The sequence below is a fragment of the Onychostoma macrolepis genome, chromosome 19, assembly GCF_012432095.1.
Source record: "Onychostoma macrolepis isolate SWU-2019 chromosome 19, ASM1243209v1, whole genome shotgun sequence".
NCBI classification, from domain to species: Eukaryota; Metazoa; Chordata; class Actinopteri; order Cypriniformes; family Cyprinidae; genus Onychostoma; species Onychostoma macrolepis.
In genome coordinates this window covers 260,329-277,171 of record NC_081173.1, presented here as the reverse complement: position 1 = coordinate 277,171, position 16,843 = coordinate 260,329, and positions in this window count along the sequence as shown.

The following is a 16,843-nucleotide window of genomic DNA, read 5'->3' as shown; positions in this document are numbered from 1 at the left end:
TTGTGTAATGCCTGTGGATGTTTGAATGTATTATGTGTAGGGCTGCCATTGACTAAAGGTTTTCTGGTCGACTAGTAGTTGTTCATTTTAAGCATTAGTCAACTAATCGCACATTTATTAATAAACCATTTCAATCATTATCCACAGCCATATCACCCTGCAGTCCAAGACTGGTTGCCCACTGAAGCTAAGCAGGGTTGAGCCTGGTCAGCACCTGGATGGGAGACCTCCTGGGAAAAACTAGGTTGCTGTTGGAAGAGGTGTTAGTGAGGCCAGTAGGGGGTCCTTGCCAAATTCCCTCCACTGGCCCTTGTCAATCATGGCCTCCTAATAATCCCCATCCACTTGATTGGCTCTATGACTCTCTCTCCTCTCCACCTGTAGCTGGTGTGTGGTGAGCGCACTGGCGCCGTTGTCCTGTGGCTGCCGTCGCATCATCCAAGTGGATGCTGCACACTGGTGGTGGTTGAGGAGAGACCCCCCCCCCACAAAATTGTAAATCGCTTTGGGTGTATTGCAATACACAATAAAGTGCTATATAAATGCCTCATTCATTATAATGAGCCTTTAGTTGCCTACAATGTCAAATCAAGTCACCTTTATTTACAGTGGGGCAAAAAAAGTATTTAGTCAGCCACCAATTGTGCAAGTTCTCCCACTTAAAAAGTTGAGAGAAGCCTGTAATTTTCATCATAGGTATACGTCAACTATGAGAGACAAAATGAGAAAAAAAAATCCAGAAAATCACATTGTAGGATTATTAAAGAATTAATTGGTAAATTCCTCGGTAAAATAAGTATTTGGTCACCTACAAACAAGCAAGATTTCTGGCTCTCACAGACCTGTAACTTCTTCTTTAAGAGGCTCCTCTGTCCTCCACTCGTTGCCTGTATTAATGGCGTCTGTTTGAACTCGTTATCAGTATAAAAGACACCTGTCCACAACCTCAAACAGTCCAACTCCAAACTCCACCATGGCCAAGACCAAAGAGCTGTCAAAGGACACCAGAAACAAAATTGTAGACCTGCACCAGGCTGGGAAGACTGAATCTGCAATAGGTAAGCAGCTTGGTGTGAAGAAATCAACTGTGGGAGCAATTATTAGAAAATGGAAGACATACAAGACCACTGATAATCTCCCTCGATCTGGGGCTCCATGCAAGATCTCAGCCCGTGGGGTCAAAATGATCACAAGAACTGTGAACAAAAATCCCAGAACCACACGGGGGGACCTAGTGAATGACCTGCAGAGAGCTGCGACCAAAGTAACAAAGGCTACCATCAGTAACACACTGCGCCGCCAGGGACTCAAATCCTGCAGCGCCAGACGTGTCCCCCTGCTTAAGCCAGTACATGTCCGGCCCATCTGAAGTTTACTAGAGAGCATTTGGATGATCCAGAAGAGGATTGGGAGAATGTCATATGGTCAGATGAAACCAAAATAGAACTTTTTGGTAAAAACTCAACTTGTCGTGTTTGGAGAAGAAAGAATGCTGAGTTGCATCCAAAGAACACCATACCTACTGTGATGGGGGTGGAAACATCATGCTTTGGGGCTGTTTTTCTGCAAAGGGACCAGGACGACTGATCTGTGTAAACGAAAGAATGAATGGGGCCATGTATCATGAGATTTTGAGTGAAAACCTCCTTCCATCAGCAAGGGCATTGAAGATGAAACGTGGCTGGGTCTTTCAGCATGACAATGATCCCAAACACACTGCCCGGGCAACGAAGGAGTGGCTTCGTAAGAAGCATTTCAAGGTCCTGGAGTGGCCTAGTTGAAAGTCCGTGTTGCCCAGCGACAGACCCAAAACATTACTGCTCTAGAGGAGATCTGCATGGAGGAATGGGCCAAAATACCAGCAACAGTGTGTGAAAACCTTGTGAAGACTTACAGAAAATGTTTGACCTCTGTCATTGCCAACAAAGGGTATATAACAAAGTATTGAGATGAAATTTTGTTACTGACCAAATACTTATTTTCCACCATAATTTGCAAATAAATTCTTTAAAAATCCTACAATGTGATTTTCTGGATTTTTTTTTTTCTCATTTTGTCTCTCATAGTTGAGGTATACCTATGATGAAAATTACAGGCCTCTCTCATCTTTTTAAGTGGGAGAACTTGCACAATTGGTGGCTGACTAAATACTTTTTTGCCCCACTGTATATAGTGCTTTTAACAATACAGATTGTGTCAAAGCACTTAACAGTATCAAATTGGAGGATAGAGTGTCAGTAATGTATAATGATAAGATTAAACACTCAATTTTCAGTTAAAGGCATTTCATTATTGAATTCAGAGATGTCATTGTCTAGCTCAGTTTAGTTTAAATAGTATCTGTGCAATCAAATCGACGATAATCGCTAGAAATTAAGTGTCCCCAAATGAGCAAGCCAGAGGTGACAGCGGCAAGGAACCAAAACTCCCTCTGTGACAGAATGGAGAAAAAAACCTTGGGAGAAACCAGGCTCAGTCGGGGGGGTCAGTTCTCCTCTGGCCAGACGAAACCCGCAGTTCAATTCCAACCGCAGCCATGTCAGATTGTGTAAAGCGCTTATCTGATTCCCGTGGTCTTGTCCCAATGGAGCATTTTAATTTATAATTTAATGTATTTGTTATATTTGCGTTTTATTAATTACATGCCTAATAAGCGCTCAAGCACATGCATAAAGCTTGCCATAGCACCAGCAAAAGTAATGATTATAAATGTTTCGGGAAAAACAGTTGATATTGATAAACAAGTGATTTCTTTGTTTTCGGTTTAAGAGATGAAGTCGGCGACACTGACTCATCATCTCCGCAGTGGACATGCCTGTTTCATACATAATCTGAGAATATTTGTTTTCCATTTGATTTGGTTCATTTGAAAGCAGACATTTCAATAGATATATTTTTAATACCTGTAAGGCAAAGATCTACACAGAGTTTCACGCTCAAGCTCACAGAGACCGAGACTGCAGAAAGCACATCCTGTTTGCTTTTATTATTCTACAAAAGCGCAACATTTCGTTGTTATTGTGAGTGCACACAGTAGTCTTAAAGGGGGCGTTGCTAAAAATAACATTATTTGGTGTATTTGGTGTAATGCAATGTGTTTATGCGGTTTAAGGTTAAAAACAAATTATTTTCCACATACTGTACATTATTGTTGCTTCTCTATGCCCCGCCTTTCTGAAACGTGTTGTTTTACAAAGCTCATCGTTCTGAGAAGCGAGGTGTGCTCTGATTGGCCAGCTATCCAGTGTGTTGTGATTGGCCGAATACCTCAAGCATGAGACGGAAATGTTACGCCCCTTACCGTATTGTGAAGTCGTGTCCTGGCGCGACGAGACTAAAACAATAAAACCCATTATAAACGAGGCATTTGTTGCATCCAGTGGGGACATAATTACTGATTATAATGACTTATACTGTCTTTTTACACGTTGCATTCCATCGCGCCGCGTAAACATTACCATGTCTGCATTTGTGATCGGAGAAATGGCAAACAACAAGCACTACTCTACACAGATCAAAACTCGCGTTTGAACGTACTTACAGGCTGTGAGTCAGAAGCGTCAGACTGTCCTTGCAAAGTTGGAATTGCCCCACTTTATAGAAACAGCCTTTGTGCAAGCCATTATTGTAGGCTACTCGTCAAGTCAAGTCAAGTCACCTTATTTATATAGCGCTTTTACAATGCAGATTGTGTCAAAGCACTTAACAGTATCAAATTGGAGGATAGAGTGTCAGTAATGTATAATGATAAGATTAAACACTCAATTTTCAGTTAAAGGCATTTCATTATTGAATTCAGAGATGTCATTGTCTAGCTCAGTTTAGTTTAAATAGTAGCTGTGCAATCAAATCGGCGATAATCGCTAGAAATTAAGTGTCCCCAACTGAGCAAGCCAGAGGCGACAGCGGCAAGGAACCAAAACTCCTCTGTGACAGAATGGAGAAAAAACCTTGGGAGAAACCAGGCTCAGTCGGGGCCAGTTCTCCTCTGACCAGACGAAACCCGCAGTTCAAAAGTTTATATTTCTATTTTAATTTTGTTGCAATTTCTAACAATAGTAGTATTATGTAGTTAGGTATTTTATTATATTTTAGTTATTTTGTTATTTTTGGTTGATATATCTAGGGATATATCTCTGGGGTCATCTGGGTGTCCTGGTCTCCGCTGACGATCAGGGCTGTAGACATCATCTCTTGGTGCTGATCCACCATCTGATCGGATACGGACTGAGAAACAGACTAGGAAAGAAACAAACAAATATTAGCGTAGATGCCATTCAACTGACGATGTAACGAGTACATCGTGTGTTATGGGGAGTGTTCCCGGTTCCGGTTGATCTAATTAATGCAGCCTAACAATCCTTTAACGGATTTGAATAATAGAAGCGTATTAATGCGTTATGTGTAAGCCAGGCTAAAAAGATGGGTCTTTAATCTAGATTTAAACTGACAGAGTGTGTCTGCCTCCCGAACAGTGTTAGGTAGACTGTTCCAGAGTTTGGGTGCTAAATAGAATAGGATCTGCCGCCCGCAGTCGATTTTGATATTCTAGGTATTATCAAACGGACAGAGTTTTGAGAACGCAGCGGACGTGGAGGACTATAATGCGATAAGAGCTCGCTCAAGTACTGAGGAGCTAAACCATTCAGGGCTTTATAAGTAATTAACAAGATTTTAAAATCTATCCGATGCTTGATAGGGAGCCAGTGCAGTGTTGACAGAACCGGCTAATATGGTCATATTTCCTGGTTCTAGTAAGGACTCTAGCTGCTGCATTTTGGACTAACTGTAGTTTGTTGATCAAGCGTGCAGAACAACCACCTAATAAAGCATTACAATAGTCTAGCCTTGAGGTCATAAACGCATGAATTAACATTTCTGCATTTGACGTTGAGAGCATTGGTCGCAATTTAGATATGCTTTTGAGATGAAAAATGCAGTTTTACAGATGCTAGAAACATGGCTTTCAAATGACAGATTGCTATCGAACAGCACACCTAGGTTCCTGACTGATGAAGAAGAATTGACAGAGCAGCCGTCAAGTGTTAGATAATATTCTAGGTTATTACATGTGGGGTTTTAGGTCCGATAATTAACACCTCTGTTTTTCAGAATTTAGCAGTAAAAATTATTTGTCATCCAGTTTTTATATCGACTATGCATTCCGTTAGTTTCTCAATTTGGTGTGTTTCACCGGGCGAAGAAATATAGAGCTGAGTATCATCAGCATAACAGTGAAAGCTAACACCATGTCTCCTAATAATATCTCCCAAGGGTAACATATAAAGCGTGAAAAGTAACGGCCCTAGTACTGAGCCTTGAGGTACTCCATACTGCACTTGTGATCGATATGATACCTCTTCATTCACTGCTACGAACTGATGGCGGTCAGATAAGTACGATTTGAACCATGCTAAGGCACTTCCACTAATGCCAACAAAGTTTTCTAGTCTATTCAAAAGAATGTTGTGGTCGATAGTGTCGAACGCAGCGCTAAGATCCAGTAGAACTAATAAAGAGATACAACCACGATCAGATGATAGAAGCAGGTCATTTGTAACTCTAATGAGAGCAGTCTCAGTACTATGATACGATCTAAATCCTGACTGGAATTCCTCACAGATATCATTTTTCTCTAGGAAGGAATATAATTGTGAGGATACTACCTTTTCTAGTATCTTTGACAGAAAAGGGAGATTTGAGATCGGTCTGTAATTAACTAGATCTTTGGGGTCAAGTTGTGGTTTTTTAATGAGAGGCTTAATAACAGCCAATTTGAAGGTTTTGGGGACATATCCTAATGACAACGATGAATTAATAATAGCCAAAAGAGGATCTAAGACTTCTGGAAGAAAACTCGTCCAGGTTGAGGAAATAGTACTCCGTATAATGTGCTGCACACACTGTAATATTTGGGTCGAACTGTTCTGGAACAGTGTTGTAAATACAACTTAACCACTGATTTCTAGTTGTGTCCTCTTTTGGAAGCCCAAACAAAGTACTTTCGCTTTCACAATGAAACACAGCTTCTCCACGACATGGCGACAGCGGCAGCAACAACACTACAGTGAGAATAATAGTTCTGCCTTCTTTCATTGCGTATACATTTGGGCAGTGTTATGCAAATCTTCCCACATCGTGACGCAGACATGTGGGGTGTGTTTAAATGAGCCGTGTTGGGGGGGCGTGGCAGAGTCTTAACTTTGATAAAGAATATTTTTACTGATTACATGATTACATATTATTCACACAGTAGCAATAAATTATTCATAATTTATTGGTTCTCTCTAATTCCTCTTTTTTATCTTTTAAATTTTCCTTTCTAAAATAGTCTACCGCTTATATACACTCAGAAAGTCCAGTTTTGTGGACATTCGCACATAGACTAGTCATTACTCGCAACACAGACTAGCAACACAGCATTTGACCAATGGATTTACAAAAAATCATTTCAGGTTTAAGAAGTGTTTAAACATTGCATCAACTACTGCACTCAGCACTCAGTTGGTTATTTAACCATGTATTATTATGTATTATTGAAAGGCTTTTGTCTTCCAAACTCATTAAATTGCACAAATTCTCGTTATTTCTTATTTGGAGACATTTTCAAACTTTTTGTCACCTGAACCTCTTTCACCTAATATATTTACTTTAAAGGGATGGTGAATCAGCAGTTCTGTAAAAGACAATATCTCCCTTTGAATTGAACTTTGAGCATTGTAACTTTGCAGATGTTGTTAAGTTATGAATGGTATGATAAAAGGTAAATACACTCGGGTTAAATGCTGGGTTAAATACAACCCAGTATCGCTGGGGTTGTCCATATTTTACCCAGCATTTTTTAAGAATGTATTTACTGTAAAGCCCAAAGTATACTTCAATTTTTATGCGTACATGAGGGACAGCATACAGTGTGCGCATGGCGTGAATTGTGTCATCAAAACAGTACGAGTGTACTGTACGCGCACCACCCAATTTTTGTAACCGTGCATACTTTATACTCTCAGGTCGCACGAGATTTTCCCCTCTGAAATTTGGCATAATAATAAGTGGAAAGAATGATATCTTGAAGACATAGCAGCAATTAAACAAACAAACATAATAAACAATTTAAAAAGGAAAAGAAAAATAATCAAAGACCCAATAATTGTCAGGATAAGAAACTAAAATATTATTATCAATTATAATCATAATAATTCATACTGCAGCAATTACAACAGCATGGATTCGTAGTAAGAGTCTGGGTGCTGAATTGGCCTGCCCGCAGTCCAGATCTTTCACCCATAGAGAATATTTGGTGCATCATTAAACAAAAAATATGTCAAAGATGATCACAAACTCTTCAGCAGCTGGAAACCTATATCAGGCAAGAATGGGACCAAATTCCAACACCAAAACTCCAGAAACTCATAACCTTGATGCCCAAACGTCTTCAAACTGTTTTGAACAGAAGAGGAGTTGCTACACCATGGTAAACATGCCCCCGTCCCAACTATTCTGAGACCTGTAGCAGGCATCAAATTTGAAATGAGCTCATTTTGTGCATAAAATTGTAAAATTTCTCAGTTTAAACATTTGTTATATTATCTATGTTGTGAATCAATGTGATTTGAAAGTCTTTTAATTTTCATTTTATTTAAATAATAATAATAAAAAAAACGTCCCAACATTTCCGGAATTCGGGTTGTAAGTTCCACCTGCATGTTCACATGTCACAGATTTAAGTAAATTACGGAATAACGTGGAATTAAGCAAAATATGCTTAAGTAAAATTAACAAAGAAAACAAGTAACTTTAATTTGGGCACTAAAAGCTCATCAAGTAAATTTTTACTCAAACAGCTAAATAAAACCATGTTTTTTAAAGTGTTTGCTAAACATTAAAAAAACCCAACAACAACACTAAATCTACGTAATAAAAATAACATGGTTGCCACCCAAATACTTGGCACACAATACACAATGTTGGTATAATGTTCAATTGATTGTTTTTGAATATGAACATGTCATTTTGAGTCAAAAATGACCTCCAGATGTCACAAAACGGCAAGTTGTTAAACTCAACACAAAAGCAGTCATAAAACTGTGTAAATACAGCTGAAGAACAGCAAACATATCAATTAGTCATGCCTTGGTGCATGATGGGAATGCGGGATCAGAAAAGTTGAGTAGGATTTACTTAATTTTATTGATATTTCTCACTTACGTTCTACAAGCTTGAACTGGGTAATATAGAATTGACTTTGTTTTTTAAATTCTTGCCTGAAGTTTTTTTTCAGTAGTATTTTCATCAGAACAGAATGATTCTTATCAATGCAGGAGAAAGATCTGTCGGAGTGTATTTGTCCTCTCAGCTGGAGCAAGAGCTCTCACCTTACACAACCCTTCTCTGTTTTCATACGGTAAACACACAGGATCCACAATTAACACTTGCCAAGTACCAAATGCATTTAAAATTTGGTGTTGGCAAATAAATAAAACATTTCCCATTGGCTGGAAACTTTTTTATGGTTGAAACTGCAGTGTAAGAAGCACATTTAGAAGTTACCAAACCCAATAAGCAGCTTCTCAGCTAACAGGGAACGTTCTCAGAACGTTTGCTATCATTCTGACAAGGGTCTCTAAAAATGTTGGGTTCTTTCAGTAACATTAATAGAAAATTCATTCAGACTTTACTGGTCTTTAACTCTTTCACCGCCAGCGTTTTTTAAAAAAGTTGCCAGCCAGCGTTTTTGATGATTTTCACCTAACTTTGACGGCCCTCAGAATATTTTCTGCTATGAATATAAGAACATATTATATATCAAAATAAAGAACCAAGTCTCTGCTTTTAAACAAAAAATCTTATATGTGTTCATGTTTTATGACCATTTGAACACAGGTGGGTACCATCAAAAATACAACATTTTGGACAAAAAACTGAGAAAAATGCATTTTTATCAAAGTAGTACATTTTCATGCAAAATACATTCAGATGACATATTCTTTCACCTGTAAATAATTATATGAATAATTTAAATTGCATTCAATGAACAGAACAAACAGACACACACACAGACACACACACACACACACACACACACACAAACATATGATTATACACACACACAGGCTACATACATACATATGCATACATGTACTGTACATGCACACACACACACGCCCACACACACACACGTGCACACACACACATGCACACACACACACGCACACACACACACACACACACACACACACACACACACACACACACACACACACACACACACACACATGTGCACACACACACACACACACAAACATATACATACATATGATTATACACACACACAGGCTACATACATACATATGCATACATATACTGTACATGCGCACACACACACACACGCACACACACACACACACACAATCATATACATACATATGATTATACACACACAGGCTACATACATACATATACTGTACATGCAGACAGACAGACAGATAGACAGATAGATAGATAGATAGATAGATAGATAGATAGATAGATAGATAGATAGATAGATAGATAGAACACACACACACACACCCCTATTCAGATCGACGGATCGGTTATAACTACAGATGTTTCTGTGTCTGTAAATGCATCTCTCTCACTGACTACATCGTCCCGATCAGATTCAAAATGGTCAAAGCATGTTCTACATAGGCTATGACCTATATATGATCTACATTTTCTCTGACCCTCCATGTATGCCGATCGTCTTCTATTCGCACCCTAAAGACCCGGAAGTCCCGTAAATCATTCAGGACATGCGCTAGGGCTTTCCTTACCGTAATACACATAGAACACGGAAAGCCGTAAAAACTCGTCAATGGCGGGGAAGCGTTGTCTCTTAATTGACGAGATATCTCGTCAATGGCGTTGAAAGAGTTAATGAAGTTCTCAAAACGTTTCCTATAATTACATTCCTATAATGTACCCTTAACTTGTGCATCTACAAAAAAATGCAAAAAAATAAAAAGAATTTATATATATATATATATATATATACACACACATACACACACACATTTACATTTAGTCATTTAACAGACTATTATTCCAAAGCGACTTACAAATGAGGACAATGGAAGCAATCAAAATCGACAAAAGAGCAATGATATGAAAGTGCTATAACAAGCCTCAGTTAGCTTAACGCAGTACACGTAGCAAGTTTTTTTTTAATATAATTATTAGTGCTGTCAATCAATTAAAAAAAATAACTAATTAATTGCATATTTTTTCTGAAATTGATCGCGATTAATCCCACTTAACATTAAAGTTTTTAAATATACTTTTATATTGCAATAATTTCACATTCAATCTTCAAATTAATGTACAAACAACATATGTTTAGTATTTGTTTAATGGGATCTTTTTTTATGACTGAAGGCCAGCATCACTGATACCAATAATACTGATTTCCCTAAAAAAATGCCCCTTAATATTTAACCGTTGACTATTGTCACGAATCTGGTCTGCACTTCCGTCCATTCACCACCAGAGGTCACTCGCTCACCACATGGACTTTCACACCACACATCACATGGACTCCATTTCCCATCATCCAACACTGATCACAGCTGTCACCAATCACTCATTGCACTAATCACACACACACCTGATCTCACACGCTTTATAAGCCTTGGACTTTCTCTGCCTCTCTGCCGAGTATTGTTTGCGTTTACTGCTCCCCTAGCTGTAGCAACTCTCAGAGCCCCTGTTAGCTTTCCTATTGTTCCCCTGCCTGTCTTGGATTGTTTTCCCGTGTTTGATTCTAGCCCGTGTTCCCTGGATTATCTCTCTGCCTTGCCCACCGGATTCTGTTCGCCTATCGTCGACCTTTGCTTGCTCTAGGATTGCTCTTTGTCTTGTCCCTGCCATGCCTGTTTGCCATTGTTTCGACCCTGCCTGTACGACCATGTCTCTGCCTAATAAAAGCTTGCGAATGGATCCGCACGTCTCACGTCTCGTCAGCCATGTTACAACTATAGCCATTAAACATTACATTATAATTAAGAGCTATCAATTTTAACATTTATTAGACTTTAAAAATAACTTCCAATTTAAGTGAACTTAAATCAATCTTCACATAAATCCATTATAATAAATGTTATTGTTAATATTTAGCTAGGCTACCCCTCAGCAGAAATATACAGAAATTTTAAAAAGTTATCAAACACTAAATTATAAACTAAATACAGATAAATACTTACAGCTATATAAAAGTTATTGATTTCTATTTTTCTTTTACTCTTGATGAACAGCCATCACAGCAGCTGGTTATTAGGTTGTTTTTGGCTGCTATTTCTTTAAGAGCTGCCGCTGCTAAACGTGACGCGGATCTGACACGCATCATATTTTCTCTCAACTCTCATCACCTTTTCTGACCCGTTTCAGTCTCTTCTAATGAGCTGACGAGTTGAATCGGGTGTTAGATGAGGGAGACAGTGCTGGGCTGCTCGAGGACAGTTTGGAAAACCATTTCAGAGACATGTTCTTAATGTAACTATAACATATTACATGCATGCACAGTTTTAAGGCAGCTTTAATCACCTTTTTGGTAACTTCATGCCTTAACTGACCACGACACTGCATGCACGTAGTTTATTTCGATATGATATGCTTTGATATGAATTGAAACAGGCTACAGTGTGCGCCGGTTTCTGCGCTTGTTTGACTCGTGCCTGCCGCTGAAGTGAAGCTGGAGCGCGTGTCTGAAACGTCTCCGGATTGATGTGCTCGTAAAGACGTTCTGCGACTAGGGATGCAACGATTATAGATTTTGTTGGTACGATTATAGTCTGAGGAATAATCACAGTTTCACGATTATTACGATTAGTATGCATTTATTCATTTCACAACATAAAATCACATAAACACTCTTTAGATATTAAAGTGTTATTTATTGCTGCCTTTTGAAACAGAAATAACACAGTAACCAATAATACAGCACAAAATAATAATACTAAAGAAAAAAAAAGGCCATCTCTCCTATAGGGCTGCAACGATTAGTCGACATTATCGACAACGTCGACAATAAAAAATTGTCGATAAATATTTTTGTTGTCGAGTAATCATTTGATCTCATATGACCTAATGTAAGAGCCTGCAATACTGTGGTTTGACCAATGTGGCGCTGTAGAGCAAGACTGTAATTCAGATCTCCTTGATGCAATTCAAGAGAAGAAGACAGACATAGCGCTTCAGAGAAAATGCGTCCGAACTTGAGCGGCGTTTGGATGAATATGTAAATATATATTGCGCGCTTTCCTCTCAGTAACGAAATAAACACAACAAAAACTGGCAGCAGTGTGAAAGCAGCAGTTAAAAATGCATCTGACTACAACGATGTGGATGTTTGCATGAGCTCTGCTACTCAGTAACGTAACGTTACTCCAGTAAAGTCCGGTCACATCATGTTTATTTATATAACTTAGTACTTTATGCAATAGATAGCCTTAATTCAAGCAGCTTTACGGTATTAAACATGAAAAACCAGAGTCAGTGTTGCTTTCAGTTAGAATTACAACTTGATTTTCTGTAAAGCAGCTCTCCAGTGTGGAGCCAGCCAATGATAAAATATTTTTATTAGTGGGAAAAAAATAATTTCATTAAAGTGATAGTTTGGTTTACAGAGATCAAAGCTTGATCTAGCTCAGGACTGTTTTGGTTATCATAACCCTATAAGGTATTTTAAGACATTATGTTGTGAATAAAATAGTTTATCCAAAGCGTCTCATCACTTACCTTTATTTTATTACTTATCTATATGACTTACAAAAGGAGATGTTAGGCAGAATGTGAAAGATGTGTCATTCAGTTACTTTTTCATGTAGCTAATTAAATGGTGAGAGAGTGTCTCTGTCTGTCATTTTGTGTGCCAAATACATCTATTTGTATAATGAATTGGTAACACTTTACAATAAGGTATAATTTGTTAACATTAATGTATTAATTAACATCAATGAACAATGAACAATGCATTTATTACATTTAACTATTAATCTTTGTTAATGTTGGTTAACAAAAATACTTTACAGACACCCTCTGATACACAAGGTTTTTTAGATTCCGCATACAAGGTGGATACTCAAGTAAACAGAGATGGCCGCGGAGGACAAGGCGGGGACGTACGCAAAAATCATCGAATAGCCCAGGAAGGCGTCCAAACCAGGAATCAAGGGAGACTGGGACCGTGATTAACATATCTAATATTGACCTTCCACTTGATTGTACTTCTGTCCTTTCAAAGGGCCTTAAGTTTGCCCCAACCTACTCTGCTAATGAAATCCAAACTAAAGTGGATTTGTTTTGTTTTTACAGGAACTTGCACCCCAAAACATGGTATTATAATAACCAACATGCTATGGACAACACCGTAAAGAGTAATCTTACAGCTCCGACGGGAGTTACTCCTTTTAAAACTAAGTCCACTTTTTTTCCCCAGGAGTTCTAATTCGACTCTCAACACGTATATCAACAAAGTTACATATGATGTTGACTGTTTGTTTGTGAATCAGAGTAAACCGAAATATCATAACCTTACAAAGAATGAATCTACAGCATTGAAGTGGTTATCTGACAATAAGGAAATCATTGTGAAACTGGTGGATAAAGGAGGCGCTGTTGTGGTTTGGGGGAGAGAGCAATATATTCAGGAAGGACTTCGACAACTTTCCAATCCTGAGTATTATCTAGCTTTAACTGTGAATCCTCTGGAGTCTATGACGATTCAACTGACAGATCTTCTTTCTACAGCGAAGGACAATAATTGGATATCCAAAAAGGAATATGACTTTTTACTTCGTAAAGATCCTCGTGTTCCATCGTTTTACATGCTGCCTAAGATTCACAAGAATGTAGAGACTCCACCAGGTAGGCCCATAATCAGTGGGAATGGATCATTGACAGAACCGGCATCACAGTATGTTGACTTTTATTAAACCTTATGTATGTACGCTTTCCGCTTCATGTGGACGGACTTGAAGCTGTTGAACATTTTTTGAGTGATAGATCTCCAGAAAGTGTACCACCTACTATTTTTATTTTGCAACTGATGGAGTGGACCCTTAAAAATAATATATTTTTATTTCAAGATGTCTTCTACAAACAGATGAAAGGGACGGCAATGGGTGCTTGTTTCGCTCCCAATTATGCCAATCTGTTTTTAGGACTGTGGGAAGAAAGATATATCTATTTGACTCATAATTCCTTTTTGGAGAATATTGTTATGTGGGGTAGATATGTTGATGATGTCCTGATGATTTGGTCTGGTTCAGAATCAGAATTACATGGGTTCCATCAATATATTAATGGCATAAATAGAAACTTGAAATTGAGCCTTGAATATTCAGTGTCTAAAATCAATTTTCTCGATCTAAAAATAACTAAGGAGGCCAATGGTGAGCTACATACTTCGATCTTTAGGAAACCAACTGATCGAAATACGATTCTTAGAGCTAATAATTTTCATCCACCTTGGCTGATTGAGAACATACCTCATGGCCAATTTCAAAGATTGAAACGTATTTGTGATCGGGAAGACGATTATGAAATTGGGCCACAATTTATTTAACTAGGGCCACAGAGAAAGTCAAATCAATAGATCGGAAACAACTTTTGTGCAAGAAGAAAAAAGTGCAACAATGTTTCAATGATTATAATCGGGTGTTTTTTTTCTACAACTTATAGCCGTGAAGCAACACAAATTAAGCGTACAATAAATTTCAATTGGAACATTATTAAAAGTGATAGCACCCTTAGGGAAATTATTCGAGAGAAACCAATGGTCAGTTATAGACATACTGTCACGGTTGATAGAATAGGGGTTATGCGCAACAGACTTCCGTATTCTGCTAACCAGGTCTCGTTGCTTCCGGTTCACGCGTTTTGCAAATGCCCCGTTAAATATGAAGCTGTTTTACTCAAGATGCCTTCAAAGTAGACACTAAAGATAATCTTTACCAATGTCCATCACATATGTGGATTGATATATAAATTATTTTTATTTTTATTCTTTTCAATAACATTTATATATAAAAGTCGAATAAAACGTCAACAATAAAAACAGCTAGCTAATTTAACTGATTACCTTAAAAGTCCATTGATATCGCCATTATTTAATACTGCTATTAATACGTTCTCCGACAAGCGGAAGCGATGAGACCTGTTTTCCGGGTTTGGTCAGGTGACGTTAGACATATACCCTATCAGACCCTGCGTCCCAATGTGCCTACTTGTACTACATCCTAAAAGTATGTACTTTTTTCGCGAAGAAAAAGTAGATACTTTTGAGCGTGTAGCAGAAAAGTATGGACGTTTTTGAAAATACTACTACGTCATAAAATTGCGTCTGGTGACATAATTGCGTTCATTTTACATCTGCTGTTAATTATTCAGATAGAAAACATTCTTACATGACATTTTTGCCATTGCATAAAAAATACACATCGATATTTCTTTTCCATTACTCGCAAGTTTATTTATCCTTACCGTGCCCTACACTGCTCATTATTTGTTCTACAAATGCTTACCAGTTTATTCGCGAGACAAGAAAGAGCGCGTCGGGGAAGATCTGCCGCATAATGTCCGGTGCTGATGTTTTTCCACAATGCTGTATGCAATACATCACAAACAGCTGCATTACGCTTATCCATTTTCATATTAAAATGTTACATTGAACATGCTTAAAATTAATTTATATATTATATTAAATATTTTCTAAATAATTTGTAATAATATTTAAGGAATTATTATTGTTTGCTGTTAATATCCATGAAATAATTGAAAAAATCAAAACAAAAAACAAACAAACAATATATTGTATTCAACCAAATGGAATAATCAAATCGAAGTCATAAAAACATTAATTTGACAAGCCGTTTTTTTCAACAGGATCAAAGAAAAGAAGATTGAAATAATATTGAGCTAGACTCCATAATGCCTGCTCACTTTTGCCCAGGCCCTATTCTGTAGGCCTATATTGGCTATACATTTTTGCCTCGCGCTACTGGCGGGCGCTGCAAGTATAATTCAGGATTCCGTGAACTGCACATGGAAATATTTATTCCGTAAATAAACACAGCTGGCTTGCTCTGAAGGGGCATATTTATTTAACGTAATCGCAACCTTCGCAATTTGACTCGCATTAAGCAATATCACAATGTCGATTTTCCACATAATTATTTATTTTAAATAAAATAATGGCTATTTTATTTTATTGACAAAATATTTTAGTTTGTCTTGTATATTTTTTTCATAAGATCAGATAACATTTTAGGGTGTCATATGGTCATGTTTCAACGTGCCCCTCGGCTGTTACAATGTACCCCACCTATGGGGCATGTTGTCACATTTCACTTCCAATTTTTGAGGGTAAATAAAGAAAAACGTATACACTGTATTTATGAAACAAAGCGACATATTTGTACTAGACAAGTGTGAAATTACTGTGGATAAAAAAATTATACTCTGAACATGAAGTGGATTTACACAATTTGAGAAAGTATTACTGTGCCCCGCTCTCCCCTATCCTGCAGCCTTAACATAGATCCACATAAGGAAACAATCAATCGTACTCATTCAAATCCTTTTAAATAAAGATTAATCGCAATATTGTCAAAATCGCATTAAGAGGGTGCATGTAAACACACTCATTGTTTAGATATTTGGGGCCAGATTTACTAAACAGGGCAAATTGGCGTTAGTGTAAAGTTCTGCGGGTGATTTACTGACAATGTGCAAATTAAAGAACACCGACGCAGCAGATCATTTCCATAATGACCAACACAAGATACCAAGAGCAGCGCAAATTACTGCC